The following is a 17,029-nucleotide window of genomic DNA, read 5'->3' as shown; positions in this document are numbered from 1 at the left end:
TTGGGTAGTATATATTTAAAAAATATATTTTAGTTGTTATAATTTAACATAAATATTTATTATGTGGTGCAGATAAATAAATATTTATTGTCGGTAATTCGCAAAGTTCTATTTTATTTACTATTTAGTTTGTTTACTATTAATATTTGCTATGAGTACAGTAATTTCCAGCCACATTTAGTCTGTCAAAAAGTAACTAACTTCGCAAAAAAATAATTACTAAATTCACTAGACAGTTCGGTCTGGGAATAGCGAACCGAGTTTAGTACTATTTTTTATCTTTATGTCATCAGCTCACTGAGAAAAATTTAGAAAATCGTTAACACATGCAAATAAACCAAGAAATCAAAGACCTTTTCAAACACATGGGAATATCCGATCTAAAAACTTCCCTGAACAATGTTCTTGACCAGTATTTTTTTGGTCATGTATTGTGTTTTCGAAAAGTTAATTTTAAGGCCAATTCAGGTACAAAAACACTGAAGGTCTTCTGCAAACCTCAATTTGTTCAGAAACTCCCTATTATGTTAACTCTGAGCTGAAGATACCAGCTTGTTATTTCGTTTAAAAAAATAATACATTTTCAAAAATTAACTTTTAAATAATCAAATCAGTGATGCACTATCAAGCTTTGTATCGTGCAAAGATTTCGTTTTAAAGAAAATACCAATAATATTCATAAATTAAAGAGAGCTCTTCAAGACAGAGCTTTCTCAGTCGAATATAGCAACACCCTGTATATCCTACAAACCACTACCTTCAATCCGAAACCCAGACAACAGATTCTACATACAAATACGTACACATACTGTACCCACAACTAGCCTCTTTCCTATCGTTGCAACCTCTACATTCAAACGCTCCATTTCCCACCTCTACACTTATACATGACAAAATTCCACCTCGAACAAACCAATAAGTGAAACAACGTCAGATCTTGCGTGACGTTGTCAAGTTTCCGGGCATTAGTAAGAAGAATCTTTACATATATTTGTATAAGATGATTTCATATCTGTTTATAGACTGATATAATAGGTAGGTGGAGCATCATTCTTTGTATATAAACATGCTTATTTGTATAAAAACATCTGAACATATTGTACATTAAATCTTGTGTATTTATGTTGAGGTTTATGGTATAAAATTATGAACTGCAAGGGTAGGATTGAAGTTTTTATTACGTTTGTTTTAATTTTATAAATTTGTTGGTGGGGTAATGTTAACGCTTATCTTTTTATTTATCAGCCTTTTCTTGTTTATTCATTACTCTAATATTATTTTTAAGAGTCTTTTAAATAAAGGCTCTTGGTGTTCATTTTATTAACAGTAACATGAAATTTTCGATTACGACTTATCTATCTTTACATGATATTGATATTAATCAGTTTATCTGTACGAATTCGTTCACTGACGTATTTGTTTTTGTTGTGATCCTTTGTGCTAATTCTTAACAGGCTATGTTTCCATCTCATTATTTTTCCTGTGCTGTTTTTTAACTCCACTCCTCCATTTGTCCAACACTAATAGGTAGAAATCATAGAAGGTCGTCTAATAGAATGTAGCTGTCAGTTTTACTGTGTTTTTTTGATCCATATCTTCTGTAAATGTCCCATGAGCAAACACAAAGACATGGATCTGTATTTACAATTATTAAAAGCAGGAATAGAAAGTCCAATATATTTACATAGTATTCTGTATAGACCCTCCGATAAAGTTATAAAAATAATTAAAAAATTTACCAAATTCTTCCAAATAGATCTATAAAAATTTTTACTTATCAAAATTACAAATAAATAAATTCAGAAAATAATGGAAATATCCTAACATGTGAAAATTTATGTACTTAAAATCCTTAATCTTAACCGAAGGTAACATTACCCGCAAACCTATGCGAGAATGTTTGGAAGCTACTCAAAGGAAGCTACTTAAATATATGTAACACTGTCCCTCTTTATTACAGGAAGAAGGAAAACATGAAAAAGGTGATAATTATCACCTAGTTGCCAATTAGTGGGAAACAGAAGTTTATGCCTGGTTGTGCATTGCCTAGAGCAAGACTCGCATAACCTTACTTGTATTGGGTAAATGATTACATAATCGAAACCCAGAAAAAAACGAAGAAGAATTCTTTCCCAAGGCTTCTCCTGTCAGGCGTTGTTCTTCATTTCTTTTTGGATTTTCACTAATTATTTTTATGTTCTCATAAGCATTAAATTCTCGGGGGAGGGGTAGATGGCTACCATGGCCCCCTCTTTGGATCCGTGTTTGGCTTTAGTTTTGTATTATACTTTTTACCGATCACCAAATTCGCAGCCAATATTTTAGGATCAACAAACTTTTAGAAAAATTAAAAATTAAATTTTTAAAATAATATACTTCTTACATGAAAGGACTGGTCTTTTCACCTCCAGATAAAAATTGTTCTATCTGACAGATAGTTATCTGGAGGATAGACGTAAAATTTATTTCGTAACCCATCAATATTTAATTAATTGTCAAATAATTTTTTTAACCTTTAAATTTTTTCCTAGATCTCGCCATTTTGTTACTGATATCGAGTCAGACACGGCGTAATCACCTTCACCAAATCTCAAATTTTTATCTGAACACTATCCATGTTCTGTTTGACATCATAGTTTCCTCAACAAAATATTGAAGTAAAAAATCTGTCAAAAACAAGCAGTATCCATCGGCATTCTCAATAATCCCAAATTCTTCATTAACAATCCTTCGTTTTCCCTGTTATACATCAAATGCTAAAAGAAATCCAGTAGCAGTACAAGTTATGGCCCACAATTTAAAGCCCCTTTTAATTGGTTTCAAAGGTACATATTGTTTCGTGGCTGATCTACCTTTGAAACCAATCATGCTTTCGTTAATTGACAATTTTATTTAAATAATTTACAAGAGGACGAACTTTGTTCAACTTATCAAAACCTTCTTTGACTTTCAGATGAAAATATCTAAAGGAATCTTATAAGAGGCATAATTTTTGCAATTTTAGAGACATAAATTTTCATTATAAGACTATTATAGTGTTACTGATGGTAATTGATGAAACCCCATTATAATAAGTATCGCCAAGAACGCTTTGAGTTCTTCAACGCTAATGTTTAGCTGAATACCATTCTGATGTGCGTATAAGTTAGATTCTTCTACTAATTTTTCTAAAAAAGCTTCAAATGCGACGTGTTAATTTCAAAAATAATCTAACTGGGCATAAATTTTCGTTTGATGAATTTCTTACCAGCCATTTGCTACTTGCCAAACTTTTCGAACCGCCTTGATTTGTTTTGGAAAAAATGCTGTTGTATTCAATTCGGCCTGTAAATTCTCCAATAACATCAAATTCCTTATGGAAAAAGTGAATCTTGCAGTTTACGGCCTCATTTCCTCTCTAAGCAAGTTCAAATAAGCAAAAGTGAAAAAACTCTTTTGTGTTCCATCGGGGGTTTCCTCGTTTTGAATGATTTTTAATAGTTTTTCGGTGGATAATGCTTTTGAACTGAGTTTTCTTTTTTCTTAAACACTTTTAAGCTGCCTCCGCTTGGTACCTTTGTCCAATCTTGCACATTTGAAAGATATATCTGTGAAAGGTTCGACTTTTATGCCGTACTCCGTAAAATACTTTTCTTGTACCATTTTTGCTGTAGTATTCCACATTGACTTTCCAGACGACTCTGTATAGTCTTGGCCATTGACTTTTTTCTTGTTTAAGGCATAATCCTCGAGAATTTCTGCTAGTTCCGTTATGGTAGTATATCTTTCAAGCGTAAAATTTCTTACGTCCGAAAATTGGGTCCAAACAGAGCTTCCGGTCCTCTGCGTGTTTAATGGGACATTTTCCGAAACCAATTTTTTTATTTCTTCACCTGACTGGCATCCAAATCTTGCTTTTTCGTCTTGATTTATTATATTTGTCCAAAGTTGATTAGAACTACCAAAACAACTAGACTACTACTAGAACAATAGAATTACCAGACACCTTCGTGACAGATCTGTCATAATTTTGTCGCTGAGAAATCACGGGCAGGAATAAGTTTTGTCAGTAGTAAAGTAGTAGTTTTGGCGTTTTTTTTATTTAAATTTTACTCTTACCTTACAAAATCTACAATTTTGCATTCTGTAGTAGTCAAAAATTGTTCAATATCCCCTTTTTTCTGAATATTTTTATACACTGGCAACGCTGCGCTCAACTGAATTCTCGTTTTATTGTAAAGCGCACGCGCAACCGATAGGTTTCTCAACACAGTGGATGTTTAGTTCACAAGTTAAAAGTGCCGATTCCAGTCTTCATACATTTCTCTATAGTTGGTACAATGAACCGAATTCTTTCAAATATTCTAAAGTGTATCCAACAGATTACAATAATGTCTCAATTGTTTAGTGGTGTTAAAAAGTAGAAAAAAAACTAAAGGACCAACTTTGTAAGAATAGCGGTTTGAAATTATTGTTCTATTTAGACACAGGTGTACAGAGTGACTCAAAAACTATAGTTTGCGACAAGTTTAAGTTGTGGGCTAGTAAAGCTGACAGGGGCGCTTTGTAACGGTTTTTAACAGGTGAATATGAATTTTTGTTTTGTGTTGTAGATATCTAAGTAAACGTTCCAAGCTTTTTGACGCAATACGATGACGTAGAAACGCTGGAGATGTTTTGTTTTCGCCACAAGACAGTTTTCTTTTCCGCTGGGTATACTATGAAAGTAGGATAAAAGCGCATATTGTCGTAGTGGAGCTAAAACATTCTCTTCAGCGTTCTAAAATGACCTCTACCGTATTTTTGCTATATATAAGAGAGAGAGATGTACAGTACATGATGATAATTTATACAAAATATTAATAAGAATATCTTTTTATCCATTTATTAATTATAAAAAGATCGACGAAAAAGAGCTTACAGGTTTACATCTATTTTTATTGAAAAAAAGCTGTTATTTTTCTCACTGTGCTTTTTCTTTTTTTTTTCGTACCGAAGCATATGAACTTCTGTATTAAGTTCTATGTGTAGTAAGACAGAACGATGTCAACATATATCAATGAGTTCTGCTTCACTTACTGATGATTGTACCATTGTACAATGATAATAATGATTTTTATTTTCTAACAAGTTCAGAATCTATTTGTGATCATTATCCATATCAGAGAACTACGAACACAGTGTTCGTAGTTCTCTATCCATATTTGCCCCTTAATCATTGCGCCAGCAAATCTCGACGATACAGCATAACTACGCTCGATTGTTTCTAAGAGTTTACGTCATCATAAATATGTCATTCTGGCCTTCAATGACATCAGTCATTGAACATGACCTTAACAATAAATTCTCTGTTATTTGAGCATCTCAACTGCCCCAGACTTTCCTCTAATTTGTGCGCCCCTTTGACCACTTTATTTTCTGTATATATTTTGTAAACCATGAAGAAAAACAGTTTTATACGAAAAACTAAAACATTTTGTTTTGTACATTGCATGTCTAAGTAAGAAGGTTTTTTTTTAGTAATTTCCTAATTTTATTTATAGTTTTTGCGACACTAGTGCAGAAACATTTGCGTTTTTTGCCATTCATATAAACATATTTTATTTTGGATGTGTCTGTAGTCTTGATTGGCACTAAAACTTATTACAAGGTATATTGCAATTTAAATATGAAAAATATTACAAATGTAAGTGATTCATATTTAAAATTACGTCAATTACAAATTCATCTTTCGACACGTAAATAATTTATGTATGTAAAGTTGTTTATTACAATGGATTACTTCCCGACCGCATTTGTTTTTCTGATGTACCTTGTTAGTAAATTTTATAAAATTTAAGAATTTGCCAATTATCTCTCACCATCCTCTATTTTGGTGCATATTCAGAACCATGACGATTATAGAAATAACATCAATGTTAAAAATAGTTGGTAGTTTTGTAGTTAATAGAGATGGAGACTTACAGCTCCATTGAATGATTTGTCTCACTAGTGTTGACTCTTTAATAAGATTCTATTGTTTATGTAATCAGCCATTAACGATCAGGTTTGAGTATGAACTTGTTTTGAGTTATTTAAATCTATATAGGGACAGCATAATGTACAGAGGGTTTGAAAACAAAAAATAATTCATTGATACGGTTTTATAGCTGGAAATCGTCCCTAATTAGTACACTAATTACGGGGTAATCTTGTTAAGAATTTTTTGCATGCATGCAAAAATGGCAAACCACGTTTTCATGTAGTTTAACCGTTATAAAATGAGTGGCACATAATCAATTTTTCACAAGACTATCCTTTCCCTACTACCTTAACACTCCGATCGACTACATCTAAACAATAACAAGACCGCACGACGGTGGTCTATTTTTTTTAGTTATTTTTTCCATATGATGGATATATTTTGTTTGTTTATGCCTACTTACCTTGTATTTTAGCTCCGTGCGTGACTGACGCGACACCTACCGCCTTCATCTGACAGTTTTGGACCTACCAATTTTCAGGTTAAACAGATGACATTATGTTTAACATTGTTAAATACATGCGAAATTGACAATTATTAATAATTAACTTTTTAATTATATTTTTTCAGTTTATGTACAAAATAAATGTAGTATTAAAAACTGGGTTTCTCAAAATTCAAATCTAGTACTGGCAAATCAAGTTTTTCACGTGAAAGAGCATATAATTAAAAACAGTAATAGTAAAAGTTATGATATAAAAGATAAAGTCATCAGGCACTCTGCAGTTAGCTTGAAGCCTTATGAAATATATAAGGTAAATTATTTAAATTTTTCCTATTTCAATTGCATAAAAATGAAGTTATGTGATATTTACTTTTTCATATTAATAGCACGGATCCATCTTTTTCTTTTCTCTAATTTATATGTAATCTTTGGGAACCTATAAAAACTACACTTACTATTTTTGCTATTATTAGCACAATTAAATACGCAATATGTATTTGCACACATTTTTGATAAAATTTATGCGTAAAAAGGTAGGTCCAATTTTGTCATATTTCGCCGCTACGCACGCTGGCATCGTTTCAAAGTACCCCTACCATGGTCACGCATGGAGCGATTTTACATAATAATTTTGACAGCTTGCCACATTTTAAAAATTTATGAAAACAATAATGAAACTATAATAAAAATTTATGATGCCCTCTTTTACCTGGTGGTGGATTAGGTCGGTTTTGTGTCGGCATTCTAGAGTATTTCATAACAGCTTGTCAAATGTTAGAATGTAATCCTGACGTTGTAGCCCTTGATTCAAAATAACTTTTTACTAGGTCTCATTATAATTTTTTAATAAATTGTCTTCGTTGTTTATTATATTCCGTATTGGAATTATTATTGGTAATTACAAAAGCGTTTTTACTGGCGATATTTAGGACCCCATAAAAATTACAAATGGCCATCGTTTAGTATATCTAGATACATGGTTAGATGACGCCATTTTATCTACAACATCTACTCCACATTTGGTATCATTATAGAATAAAATCGTCTATGGCTTCTTGCTAGTTTCATCTACTGTATCAGTGTGATGAAAGGATGAAACTAGTAACACATTTTTGTTCTTTTTGGGTACAGGCGATGTCACCATCATATGTGCTCCAAACCCAAAAACAGAGGAACCTATAGAGCGATCTTTTACATTGGTCATAATTGGAGGCAATCCTTTTCTTTGGGACTGAATCTTACCCGCAACCGTTTTCTATTTTGAGTTGGATAATAAGGTTGCAATTAACAAACCAGCGATCCATCGTAATATTTCTTCCCATTCCATAGAGAGGTTCACACATCCTTGTAGTAACTGCTGCACATGATTTATCAGCTTTATATGAACCAGCAAGTTGTTGACCAGCATATATATATTATTAGTGTAAAATGTTTTTGCGTCGACAGTGGCAAATACTTTCATATCATATTTTTTAGGTTTGTTTGGAATGGACATACGGAAGCTACACCTTCCACGAAAAGCTAAAAGCATATCATCGAGGGTTACATAATCAGCAACGGTATAACAATATTGACTGTTTTTTACAAATATTTTAAAAATCTCTCTTATTTAGCTAATTTATCGATTTTGAGTCTTTCGTCTTTGGTTTGTTTATTATCAAAACGTATTTGTCTGTCCAATATTCTTCTAAATTTATTCGAGAACCGTGATCCAAACCTACTAAATATAACAAACCAATAAAAGCTCTCATTTCCGGAGATGTAAGTTTGACGTCGTTTTGATTTTTGTGTCATCCAGATATCTCTCTAATATAAATATTGGTGTATTCTACTATTATACAAGTTCAATATTTTGCATTAGAATTAGTTTTTTGTTTCACGGATAGTTCCTGATAAGTGAGAAACTATATTCTCCTGACGTGATCGAATATTTGTAGCTGGTACAAATTTTTTCCATTTAGTTTCATCCTTCGCATAATAATATAATATGTCAGATTGTTCTTCATTAATTGTTTGTTCTTCAATCGTTGGTGTTGGTTCTGGGATATCCTCTTGCTCAGATTCCGTGTCATGATCGCTAAACTCTTCTCTATCATCGTCGGCAAAAAAACTATCGAAGTCATTTTCTACATCCAAAGTAACTTTTTCTTATAGAGTAGGTAGACGTTGAATTTCTCTTTCATAAGGATCCATCACTGAAATAATTGTCCCAAGTTTCAATGTCAAAATTAATAAAAGACCTACTAACCTTAAAAACAGGATACGCAACTTGATGAATAAAATTATTAACTGCTACGTATAGTTCTCACAAAATCACTTTATTATCAGACATATTTCACACGAAACCAAACTAACAACTAAGGTATATCTAAGAATTACACTGCATATTCTCGATCGGGGAAACCCAGCCCAGTGAATACCATCTGTGTAATATTTACATAATTTTCTACGATTTACTCATCAATTTAGCTACCCGAAACTAGAGGGAAAATAAAATAAATAAATAAAGTTCCTGTATATGAAAAAAACTTACATTTACCAAAAAAAAAACGAAAGACGACGGTGCTCTATCAGGACAAAGTATTTTTTTTTTTTGAAAATATAATGTAGAATGTAGGTGTTTATTTTTATTAAAGATACTGAAAATTCCGACAATGTAGATTATTTATTTTCAAGAAAATAACGTTTTACGTCGTAGGTTTGGCCTGACAGACCACCGTCGACGAACGGAGTGTTAAGTCATAGACGATATCTAGCAATGATATAGAAGGAATGAAATATTTTTTTGATATCAACATTTTTTGACCTTTTTTCTGTTATAATAACCCTATAATAACTGTAACAAGTTCCTGAATTTTAATTTGTTTGCAAAATTTTATTTTATTTTTTATTTCGATGGGATTTATCCGTATACGGGAGAAGGTTTTAAGACAAAATACATACAGTTTTTTTCTTAATTATATTTGATTTCTTAGATAATTACCGTTACATATTATATAACACTAGGGGCCGATTGTTCAAACACTAATCAAAACTTGATTGTAATCAAATATTTAATTAAAATCAAATACGTCACATTCTGAGGTTATGTTGACTGCTTTATTTTATTCAATTTTATTATTTTGCGTTTTAATTTAAACTAAACCATAACTAAACTCTTTCTGATGGTAATTTCATGTTTTTATTTACAAATCAATAATACTAATAATAATAAGCGATTTTTAATAATGTTGACAGCTGCTGTGACGTATTTGATTGTAATTAAATATTTGATTACAATCAAGTTTTGATTAGCGTTCGAACAATCGGCCCTAGGAAGATATAGGAGCAAAATTATTTAAAATACTCTCGGACTACTTTGGACGAAGATGGCCTGCCTGCACCGTTTGGTTCGGTACCATATTTCGTAAGATACGATGTTACTATCGAAATTATAGTTGTGGGATCGGATCATGGGATCTGTTATAAAGGTACCAAGCATTTTGAATAGTTATATCCAGCATCCATGTAAATAGACACCACCACCATTTTTTAGCGCGAATTCCTACTCGGTATCAGGCACTAAACAATAATATTTTCACTGTCACTATTTGTTGTGACTATGCTAAAGGTTTTGATTGTGTAAATCACGACATTTTGATAAAAAATCTAAATTTCTACGGAATTCGAGGTATTTCTTTGAATTGGTTTCAATCTTACTTGAGGAATAGGAAACAACTAGTTAGAGCAAATGATACTGACTCTAGTCACAAAAGCTTAGCATGTGGAGTACCACAAGGTTCAGTACTGGGTCCTCTACTTTTCCTTATCTGTATAAATGACATCACTAAATTAAAAATCATTGAATTTTTTTTTTGCTGATGATACAAGTATCACCTGGGGGAACTCTAATATTGTAACTCTTCATGCAACTATAACTTCTGATCTACTTAAAATAAAAACCTGGTCCGACGCTAATGGACAGCCGGAGTGTGACGATTATTGCCGTGTAATGTTATTATTATCATTTTCCAAACAAAAAATGAAAAGTAAGGGTTTGCCCAATCTCAAGACTTTTTAATTCCCATAAAGTTAAAATTTTACTTCCTTTGCTGCTTTTTCTTCTCAAGTAAGTATAGTGTTTTTTACGATAATACCATCATAATAATTCTGTGTTATATTTTCATGAAATATATTTTAAAAGTTTAAATTAAAGAAATTCCAACCATACTTTACTGATACATGCATTTTATTTCTGTTTATATAAAACAACATGCTTTATTATTTACACAACATTGTAAAATTGTTGTAGTAGCTATAAGAATACTTACATATTGCAAAAAAAAAATTCGGTGGCTTGCTTGAAAAACCCCAGCTAGATATAATAGACCAATTGACGCCTTTATTTCCATAGTATCTGTAGGTCTGGCTTCATTCAGGTCTACATAATTGTTTATTAGTTTAGAAATAAATATGTTTGTGTTCTGTACAATGGTTTCGAGAATATTATCATCAATAAAACATTTTCAATACTCTAAAAAGGATCAACTGCTTGACGAGCATTTCCTTTTGAACCTGGTAAGTATGAAATTAAATTAGAACTTCTTGTCTGAACATTTTTTGGAGGCGCATCATCCAGGCGCATATCTCCAGGATACACCATCTTTTTCATAATAAAAGAGCCGCTGATTTTCCGAATTCGTTTCAAAATATTTTGAAGTTGCAAGTGCCTCCCCCAATCCTTCCTCCAATTCTATTGCGTTTGCATCCTCCCATTCTTCTTCTGTGTGTGTGTGTTATGGTCCAAATTAATATTTTCTTCTTCTACTTTATCATAGAGCTGTTGTAATCTTCTTTCAGAATTTCTTTCAGATAAGGATCCATCACTGAAATCTGAAATACAAAAGAAAAAAATTAAAGGCTGGAACATTACAATATTTATTTATAACCATGAATTAAAATACTTCTATGTAGGTTAAACTTCATAAAAAATAGGAAAATAAATTTACTTGTCGAACTTACTAATGCAAACCCCGTTGTTTACTGTTGTTCGACATGTGGACGGAAAAGTATTGACAAATGCAGCGCACTCCGGCATAAAATAAGCATTGAGGCATCAGAAAAATAAATTGTCGCTGGTCTCACAGGCCCCACCCGACTACTCAAGGGTTAAGCTCAATTAAAAACACTTTAAACAAAATATAATAACAAAAGAATAGTAAAAATATACTTACTCAAACTTGAGGTCCATTTTTACCTTAAATAATAAACACCGTCACATAAAACACTCAACTAAATAAACAGGTTAGATCAAATCCTCGAAGAAAACGCTGAAAACTAGTAAACAAGTGTCCCTTCAAAGCCATGCATCGCCATCTAGTTAAAATTAGAATCACTTCCCGAAATTCAGACTGACGATTTTAGCGGTTTCTGATTTACATATAGGAACTTAAGTGTTAAAGTTATTTATTCGTCTAATTTGTAGTCTTTCTCTCCCATATTCTTATGTTGTGACTATCTTGTGCTAAGTTCTTGTTTATTATATATTTTTAAACTTAAAAAGTTCTGCTGACTAAAGGAATAAACTGATTTACTGAGGATCGTTCCTGTGGACCAATTTATTCAATCCGGACGCATCTCTACTGAAATATAAAATTATTATCTTATAAATAATCGAGTATTATCGTTTTTATACTTTGTGAACACTAAAGATCCTTATCTTTTGACGCTATTTAGTTTTTATTTGCTGGAGATTACTTCCAAAGCATGGAACTTTTGAAAAACTATTCGACCGGAAAGTCTTAGTATTATATTATGAAGAAAACAATGCGTAATTGTTAAAGTCTCTATTATTTTAGATCAACTGTTCTAACGAAAATCAGCTGGTTACCAAAAGGTACTCTACTGTATATTTGATCCATTGTATGCCGTTTATTTTGGTATATTTTAGACCAATCAATATGCCAAACGTCTCTGATTATTGATCAAAGAGAGAGAAACTAATCAATTTCCATAGAATCACAGCCTACTCGCATGTCTAGTTCCTTGCCGTAGAAAATATTTATATACACGTATACCTGTTGAAGGTACGAGATATCCTTGGTCGATAAATATAAACCAACAAGTATTTGGTGATTGGCTGAATTTGAATATACAATAATGCTATACGGAGACTCAAGCGGATTTAATTCGAGTGTTGTTTGGCTTTTTTAAATGAAGTCTAAAATTTAGATTGTGCGATTTGTATAATGATAAAATCTTTGAAAGAATTGATCATTTTTTGTTAACTGTTGTAATTTGTGTTTTATTTTTGGTGGAATATATTTTAGTTTCGTTATCTTCTGTCATCTTCAGAAAAACAGTTTAGAACTTTTCCAATGTTATTACGGGAGAGCTTACATATATTGTTTTTCCATTTTAAGTCTCGACAGTAGTTCTATAAGTTCACTAATAAATGAAAAAAAAAGTTTTTAAAAAATCTTCATTTGCGTACTCTTGCCCCTACAAATGGGACAGTAGTACGCAAGTGTGTATTTTTGCTCCAGAACTAAAATGAATAAAAATGAATAAAACCCCAAATAAGAGATGGTAGACGTTTAAAATAAACCAATCTTTATTGAAAAAAAAAACAAACGTAAAATAAAAAACGTTAATCTAAAAGAGGTATTTGGCGAGGTCGTCAGAGAATCCTACTGAATTTGAAAATCTAAAAGAACTGGTTTTGATTGGCTTTGAAAGCTTTAAAACAATATCGCCCTTTCGAAAAAAAAAGCATCTTCCGTTGTCTCACGAAAACGAAATGTTGTGTTCAGTCGCTTAAAAAATACGCCTTCATAACCATCATCATTTACTTGGCAGACTTTGGCGACAAATAATCTGTATTGTAGCGAGATTAAATAAAACGAGCGGTTCGAATTTATATAAATATATTTATTTATAAGTTTACAGTTCGGTAATATCTTAACAACTGAACTAACTCATAACATCGTTACATATATATACCAAAGTTACTCTGTTCTAGAACATTCCCACCTCTAATTCGCCTACGTGACGAGTTGTTCTCTCTCGCACTCGATATCCCTGGAAACTTCTTGTCGCTTTCGAGATGCAACCGTTACAAAGGCCATGCTGAATGCATGTTCGTAACAGTATGATTTTTTTCCAAAAACCTTCACTACGACAAAGTCTTCAGGTAAAATATTTGGTACAGCATCAATGTCTTGCTCTTCATCGTTATCGGAAAAATGAATGCCACAAGAGTCAATACTTTCTTGATAAAAAACTGCAACTGATTCATCAGATCAAGATTCGTCGAAAACTTTCCTTTTGGCAGCACGAACTTTAGCACTTTGAGATTTGATCTTTTGATTCTTCAGTAATTCATTCCTCTCTTTTTCTTTTTCTGCTTCCTTCTTTTCTTCTTGTTCTTTTAAAAGTCGCTCCTTATTAGGTGTCGATGTTAGTAGGGTTGACTTCAAACTTTTCCTGGTTCGTTTCCTTTTTATCTTAATTTTTGGGAAGGGAATAATGTCTGATAGTGAAATTACTTACTGTTCTGATTTTGATAACGACTGGGACTCTTTCGTGTCAGTAACAGTTTATTTTTCAATATTTGAAGGACCAGGTAGAGAAATTCTGACTTCCGATTTTGATGACGGCTGGGGCTCTATCGCATCAGTAACAAGTTCTTCTTCTTCTTGCTGAAACTGGAAAAAAAACATGATCATCGTCTGAATCTTCACCTAATCTTGCTATGTTACTTACGCTGGCCTAAAATCTACGTCCGAAAAATATTTTTATCTATTGGGTAGATTCCTGTAGACCGAAAGCTCTCTTTTGCTATATCTACAGTAGCAGTTTTTGCAAATGCTGTGGAAACGAGACCAGCCACATGGTAAATAGAGAACCTGTCCTGGATGGAAACTGATCCAGTTGTCAGCGACGCTCACATAATAAGCTTTTAATGGTTTGAAAAATGCCCGATTGAGTGGCTGACTTAATAAATGGATGAAATTATCTTTTGCAAATGTTACTGCTTGAAGACTTGTATGCGATACGTGATTATCTAGAATCAGAAGAATGGGGTTCTCCTCTGTTGTACTTAAACGTGGGAGTGTTCATGTAACCACTATCAGTAACAGCCATGTTGCAGGCAGTGGACCCGTCTTTGATTAGAAGAAGATTCATCCGTTTTAGAGCAAATAAAAAAATGGAGGGACATGGTGACCAGTTGCACTCATACAACAAACAGCTGTAATTATTTGTCCTTGCTCGGCAGCTAAAGCTTTTACTACATCTCTCTTTCCAACTAGGGCAACATGTTTGGGCAGATGGTTTGAGATTGTCTGAATGCCCGTTTCATTGACGTTATAGATACGGTTGGGAGGTAACTTATATTTTTTTATAGTGTTCTGCAAAATTTCAAAATACTGAGCTAGTTGCACTGTATTGTAGCCCATGGTTCTAACAATACTTGTTTTTCGTGGAACTCGTAAAGATAGTCAGTTCCGTTTCATGAAAGATCTAGTGAAGTCCCGACCAGACAACTGATTTACAGGTGAAAATGGATGCTCAATACGATTTCGTACACAATAAGAGTAAATTAAAAAACTTCTTTTGTCATATTTCTGCATCATCTAATACCAATTAAACTCACATATTAATAAAGATTGTCAGAGAGCAGTTGATGGCCGAAATAAAGCCAGAATAAGTAGCATATATTGAAAAGGCGAGAAGCGAAGATATGTAGAAAGAAAAAAGATTGATGTGGGAAATCTATCTAGTGAAATTTATGAAATATGACGAATCAACTACCAATGAAGAAACTAATTATAATAAAAAACTTAACGCGGCACCTAATAAAAACGGTGTCATTGCTGGTTTTCTAAAAGAAGATGGCGAACAGCTGCATGAAGAAATCACTGAGTTGATGCATGAAGTGTGAATGAAAGAAACGGATACTCAAGCAGTGGAAACAGCCTATTCCGTGCCAAATACACAAATATGAAGACGTTTCAGAATGCAAAAAACACAGGGAAATGGCATTACAATATACAATATATAAAGTTTTGGCCATGTCGATAAGAAATAGAATTAAATTGATCCATGTTTCTGAGAGAATGGTTCATTCTACAAAGTGTTAATAAATATTTTTATTCAAAACTAGTAATTTTGCCCGTCACTATGCGACGGGGGATAAAATCAATTTCATCTACAATCGCTTTACTTATTTTTTCTGTCTTCTTCCTGTTTAAGGCTAGGACGACAACGTTTTTTGCATCTTTTTGGGGTCACAAGATTGACATTGTCAGCAAAATTTAGCGTGTTCATATGATTTCAGTGGCATTTTCGTCTCTGACGACTGGATTATGAAACATGATTTAAAGTAAACAAACTTTTACCAAATTTTTACATTGAAACGAATCTTATAGCAAATTCTTATACAATATTATCTTCAAGAAACAAGATATAATGGTGATGAAGGCAAATCCGAATCATTAAGAACAGTTCTTTACGTTACATAACTCAATTGAGGGTATAAAATAATTTCGAAATTGTTGGACAATTCGATCACTTAGGAAATGCATACAAAGTGGACAACAATCAAAGAAGGAGAGAACAAAGAAATCATGGGAATCTAACTAAGTGTGTTGGCGTCAAAGAAAATATCCAGAGCCTAAAAAATAAGAAAATATACAACAGTTATCCGACCTACGGAGCCTTAACCCTCTCCAACAGAGACTTTAGCGGGAATACGGATTTTAGGTTATGTTATCGACGAGGAAGGATGTAGAAATTCCACTTCCATTCACTGTCTTCACTTGGGGAGAGATTTCAGACGACTGTAGAATTGAATATGCGTGTGTCGGCCCTTTTTTATTGCCAAGTGCCTAAAGGCCGAACAGGAAGTCGATATGGCGTTATTGTCGAAAATAGAGAGCTATTTTCAGTTACCCTGTCTTTAGGGGTGATATTAGGGACGTTTTACAGGATTAGAATTTACTTCAATTTAACAAGCCGTTGTGGAATTAATATTAGGATCAAAATGGTTTGTCGGTTAAGTAATGTACTATATTTAGATTAGAATGTGATACTGGGTCTTGTATGGATTAAAACTTTATTTATTGTGTCACTTCAGAAAAACGAAGCAAAATAGATGTGATAGTGGTACAATTATTGATCATACACCAATCAACTATAGAAAGAACCAATGACCATACATCATCAATGGGAACAAATTAGAAAATGACCATTGATAAGAAAAATAAGTTGTTTATTCAATGAACGACAAGTTATTAATGGAGACAAACGATAGTTGACCCGCTCACAAAAAGTAGCTTAAAATAAAGTTTAGTGGCAGTATTTTTGTAAAAGATGTCCTATTATTTTTTTCTTTCTTCCTTTCTACGAGAAGGGAAAATTGGCTGCTAAGGAGACATTCTTTGTTCCATCATTTTTTTGTACACCATGATATAAAGTAATTTTTAAATTTATAAAAAAATATATCTATATACATCTGGCTTTGTTATATGTACTTGTTTTTAAAATAATTTATAAATCTGTTAGAAATTCGTCATTCCGTCATTGTGTTAGTTCGCCCAATT

At 32.5% G+C, this 17,029-nt stretch overlaps 1 protein-coding gene across 3 annotated transcripts in view; it reads left to right on the top strand.

The window, feature by feature from the left end:
• Positions 1-17,029, top strand: part of LOC140442975 (uncharacterized) — a 90,299-nt gene that overhangs the window by 56,537 nt on the left and 16,733 nt on the right. The window contains exon 1 of one of the 3 annotated variants that reach the window (XM_072533955.1): positions 900-1,035. The exons of 1 other annotated variant lie outside the window; for it this stretch is intronic. The gene's annotated coding sequence lies outside the window, so the exon portion shown is untranslated. Of the gene's footprint in view, positions 1-899; positions 1,036-4,250; positions 4,563-17,029 lie in introns of those variants that run through there. One more of the 3 variants, XM_072533953.1, reaches the window with a different exon arrangement.

The sequence above is a fragment of the Diabrotica undecimpunctata genome, chromosome 6, assembly GCF_040954645.1.
Source record: "Diabrotica undecimpunctata isolate CICGRU chromosome 6, icDiaUnde3, whole genome shotgun sequence".
NCBI classification, from domain to species: Eukaryota; Metazoa; Arthropoda; class Insecta; order Coleoptera; family Chrysomelidae; genus Diabrotica; species Diabrotica undecimpunctata.
The sequence above is the reverse complement of the archived record's forward strand: the minus strand, read 5'-3'. Positions and strand labels throughout refer to the sequence as shown.